General features: G+C 48.5%; 1 pseudogene; it reads right to left on the bottom strand.

Annotated features, from left to right (window-relative positions):
• Positions 1–371: 371 nt before the first annotated feature.
• LOC139001738 (activated RNA polymerase II transcriptional coactivator p15 pseudogene) lies at positions 372–893 on the bottom strand (annotated as a pseudogene).
• Between the last annotated feature and the right edge of the window lie 4,301 nt (positions 894–5,194).

The following is a 5,194-nucleotide window of genomic DNA, read 5'->3' as shown; positions in this document are numbered from 1 at the left end:
CCTTCGTGGCCGCTGTTGCTGTCTTCTGAGGTTGGTGGTGCCCTTGTTTCCCGTGGCCTCACCAACTGAGGGCTTTGCTGCCTGGTTTTGTTTTTTTCTAGTTTTATGGGCCTATAATGTTATCTTTTTTTAAAAAGGATTTTTATAAGAGTTTATTTGAGCCAAACTGATGACATATGCAGGAAGCAAGATCTCAAATGCTCCTGCCTATATTATTTATTTTTTAAAAATATCATCCTTTTTCTTTTCTTTTTATTTATTGATTTTTTTTTAAAATTTACACTAAGTGGTGGGCACAAAGCAACCCCCTTAATAAAGTTGACAATTAGCTTCACTCAGAACATTTTTAATGATGCACATTAAAAAAAAAGTATTCTTACAAATTGTTCTGCAATCCAAATATACAATAGCCTGCAAAACAACATTTAAAAAACAAAGCCAGTGTAAAAAGACAGGTTAAAACAACTAGGACAGTACAGGTTTATATGGCTCAGATTTTACAGTTTTCTCACTGCATCGTCAATGTCAGAAATCTGTTCCTGCAGCTGGCTCCATTGCTCCGGGTTTAAGGAAATACCTTTTCTTCCTGGTTTCATTTCACCTTCTTGATCCATCCAACATTCTCTAATATCAATTAGGACTTTTCCTTTAAAGCCCCGTACGCTGACGTACCTCTTTTTCCCAATTGGAACATGTTGTCATCCCTGCTGCTGCTGCTCTGTTTAGACGACAACAGGGCTCTTGAAGTCTCACCGGTCTTTTGCTTCTTTACAGGCTTTTCCGAAGCAACTTGCTTCTTCCTCTTTAACTTTTTGTCAACTTCACTGTCAGAATCGCTGCCAGAAGAGCTTGAAGAAACAAGTTCCTTTGATTTAGGCATTGCCGCGCCGCTGCCGCCGACCTGCCCTGCTCGCTCGCTCCTCGCTCTTTATTTATGGATTTTAAGAGAGAGGGAGAGACGGAGAGAAACATCGGTTTGTTGTTCCCCTTGTTTATGCATTCATCGGTTGATTCCTGTATGTGCCCTGACTGCAGATCGAACCCTCAACCTTGGCGACACCACCCAGTTGAGCTACCCAGCCAGGGCCTATAGTGTTACTTTAAGGTATTTGAATTTGCATTTGTTTTATTCACTGATAAGACCATCATTTTCCTAGGGTAACATTATATTCATACTATTTACTTTTTAAACCCTTTCTAAGTAGAATCCAGTTTCACACGTAATTCAGTTAGTTGGATAATAAACATATCTTTTTTTAAATTGATACACATATTTTTCCACAGTCTCTTTCCTTTTTATATTCTACAGAAGACAAAATGCAAAAGGATCTATTCATCAAGAATCCTTTGAGTTCCCCCTATAAGTCAGCCCTGGGTTCCGCCTTCCGTTCTTTGGCCCACCCTCAGCAGTTGGTTCCCCTGGGTGTCCTCTCCTCGGCCACAGTCTCCCTGAATCACCTCGCCTGCTCTCGGGCCTTTGCTCCCACCTGTTCTGCAGGATGAGCAGACTTTGCTTTTTCAATGATTTGTGACTTTACCCCATACACTTTGTATTCTGTTTAGTTTAACCATGGGAAACTCCCTGAGATAGTTCGGTCACGGTCACAGCTTGGTGCTGCCCACAGGTGTAGCTGGAGTTAGAGTGCTTATACACTAAGCTGCATCTTCAAATGGACCAGTGGGACAGGTTGCCCTTCAGGAGCTAACGGAGCTCACCTGGAATGGCGGGTCTCCTTGGACCTTTGCCTTGTGGGCTGCCCTGCAAGGCCCTGGCAGGCGCGAGGCTCCCCGTGCCACCGGAGGTGACATCCTGGGCACCTCCTTGGGAGAGTCCGTTTGGAGGCTGCCATCTGGAGCAAGTCTGCCACCCAGTCCGAGGAGGGGTCTGAGGGGGATTCTAGGACTGGGGACGAAATGCTCAATAGCTGCCATCCGGGGGAGACTTTGGAGCCCACATCCCAGAGTGAGGGCTAGGAAAGGAAGCCTCTGTCTCTGGCCACAGGGTGTGCCAGCTTTCAGACCAAACCTGTGCACGCAGATGGCGCCCAAGCTCCATCCCAGACTCAAGACCTCCCTGGACATCTGGGTGTCCCAGGGGCATTTCAAACTCGCTATATGCAAGACTGAACACATTGCCCTCCCACTACTCCCCAAACTGTCCTTCCTCACTCTTCCCAATCCTGGTTGTCATGATTTCACTCCCAGTCCCATCAAACAAGTCAAAATCCTGGCTGTCATCCTCGATCCTTCCTGTGGCCCCTTCCTTTCCTTTTTTCATAACTACCTGGTCAGCAGGTCTTACCATCTGTACAGGGTGGGGCAAAAGTGGTTTACAGTTGTTTGCATGGAAAATAATACAATAATGAATAAATAATAATGCAAGAATAAACGTTTGTATACTCACAACTGTAAACCTAGATTTGCCCCACCCTAAATGTGTTTCCTGTTGCTGATATAATAAATAGCTACAAACTTCTGGCTTAACACAACACAAGATTGTTATCTGACAGTTGTGGAGTCAGAAGTCTGAAATGGATTTTATGGGGCTAAAATCAAGGTGTCGGAAAGGCTGGTTCCTTCTGGAGTCTCTAGGGGAAATCCATGCCTTGTGTCAGCTTCTAAGGGCTGCCTATGGGCTTACAGCTGCATCACTTCCCTCTCTGCTCCCATCGTCACTTTGCCTTCTTCCTACTACTCTGATCTATCATCTTCTTATAAGGACCCTTGTGATTTACATAAGGCCCTCCCAGATAACCCCTGGTAACCTCCCCATCTCCTGATCCTTAATCTCATCGGGCAAGTCCCTTTTTGCCATGTAAGGTGACATTTGCAGATTCCAGTCATTAGGATGTGGGTATCTTTCACACCATCCTACCCACTTAGCATTCCTGGAACCCATCTGTGCCAACTGTCACTGCTTAGAGAGTCACACTGTCTCTCACGGAGGCTGTTAAACAACCTCCTAATTGGTCTCCGCTTCTGGTCCTGCCCCTCCAATCCATTATCTTTCTAATTGCATCTTCTTTGTCTCTCTCTTGGTTAAGTTTTTACTGATCGCCCTTTACTCTCAGGATAAACCCTGAGCCCCTGAGATGGCGCTCAAGGTCCTCTATGGTCTTTCTGTTCACTCCTTCAGCCGAAACCCCTACCGGCCACACAAAGCTGCTTTCAAATCCCGAGACAGAACAGTGTGGGTTATAGAGCTTCTGGAGCCACACTTTTCAGGCTTGAATCCCACTTGCCAGATCTGAGCTCTTGGGCCAAGAACGTTCCCACTCCGTGCCTCTCATATTTGTAAAAATTTGGTGCTCAAGGGGTTGTTGTGATGATTAAATTAATATTGTTTCAGTCCTTACCAAAACAGGGGGTGGCACACGGTTCGCTCCTCCTCCATCATCCCGTGTTCTGTCAGTCCGGTTGATGCTGTCTGGGATGCTCTCCGAGACCACTGTTTCCCTGGGAATTCTGACCCCTCCCTTCAAGGTGCGGCTCAGGAGCACCCACACTGCAGAGGCCGCCCTGCTGTCTCCTCCACCCCGGCCTGAGTTCCGGGAACTCTTCACACACAACTAGAGACCCTCTAGTCTTTACAATTATTGGGTGATGGGTGTAAGAGGAAAACATCTTGAAATACTAATATTTGTACTCCCCCCTCACCTTTCCTTGTATGTGGCCCTCGCCCTAGTCAGCCAGGGGCATTCACGCTGCCTTCAAGAATTAGTCCTCTTATAGCAAGAACGCAAAGAGAAAGGGAAAAAACCATGTCTGAGTTTTTCAACGTCCAGCTAGGCTCCAATGTGGACACCTCCGTGAATAGTATTAAAAGCTACATGGTGGGCTTTATGGAGAGGAAGGATTTGAGAGCCCAAATGGGTGGTCCTGTAGAAGCAGGTGGAAAGCTCATGTGCAGAGGAGCAGAGTCGGCATCAAGAAACTGCCCAGCAGAGGCCGGTCTGGCAGCCAAACCAGCTTGGGTACCACCCACGGCCCCTGCGTCCGCACGGCGTCCCCTGTTCTCCCCGCTTACTGGTGAAGTCCTTCTCTCGTCAGCTGCCTCGATTCACCCCACAGAAGTGGTGCCCACCCATGCCATGGCCCATGTGAGCCGTTTTCTGTGAACGCCCACTTTTCCTAACAGCTCAGGAACCTTATAAGCCTCATAACACAAAGGGTGGGCTCTTGACACTGAGTATCAGTGGGTGTGAGAGAGAGAGTCCCAGCACCTGGCCTCGGACGGGACTGGACATGCTGCCCTGTTTCACAGAGCCTCTGCGAGGGCAGTTGGTTGGATCCATCTCTGTATCACTAACACATGGCTGGTGGGGGTAGTAATATATTGAAAGAATGAATGAAAATCAGTCTAGTGAGGAAGACAGGTACATACATAATGACAACACAACCCAGTGCTGGGATAAGACTAGAAGCACCGCGTGATCACAAGAGGAAAAGGCACCAGAGACACGGGATTTCCCGAGGCAGCACCAGGACTGGAGCCCAAGTCTCGGCCGCACTCCAGAGCGCCACTGCAGCAGATGGATGCTCTTGGGGGCGTCTGCCCAGCCCACGCTGCTCTCTCCGGGCAATCCACTGCCCCTGGACTGGGTCGCTGGCAGTCCCCCCGGCCATCATTGATGGGCGTTTAGTGCACGACCCAGATTGGCCATGAGTTCTCCCCCCGCCCCCCAATGATTTTGCTGTTGGTGTTCAGAGATGCCAGTCCATTGCTGCTGCCACCTGATCCAAGAAGCGAAGCTGCTCATATTTGGCCAAGTGTGCAGAGACCCGGAGGATGCAGAGACCCGCTGCTCAGTGGCTTCTCAGGTCTAGCTCTCAGCCTCTTGAGGCCTGGTTGCACTCTATGCTGGGTCCATGTGACACCCCTGATGTCTTGTGTTAACTTCCTCTCCTTTGCTTAAGCTTCCCTGGGTGGTTTCTGTTCTGTGTGACCAGGAGTCCTGGCTAACATCCTCACTGATGTCACCATTGTGACCACCACAAACACTTCCAAGCTGTCACAGCGTCCCAGGCTTCGTTCTGAGGGCTTCACATGCAATTACCTGTTAAATCCTCCCAACACTCCTATGAGGTCGGCACAACTGCAGTCCCTAGTTTTCAGATGAAGAAACTGAGGCCCAGAGAGGTTAAGTAATGTGCTGGTCACACAGCCAGTCAGCGGTGGAGCCGGGGTTTATAT

This window comes from Myotis yumanensis, unplaced genomic scaffold, assembly GCF_028538775.1.
Source record: "Myotis yumanensis isolate MYYU_CA2020_CCGP unplaced genomic scaffold, mMyoYum1.0.hap1 SCAF_2, whole genome shotgun sequence".
NCBI lineage: Eukaryota > Metazoa > Chordata > Mammalia > Chiroptera > Vespertilionidae > Myotis > Myotis yumanensis.
This window is presented reverse-complemented; position numbering and strand designations above follow the sequence as displayed.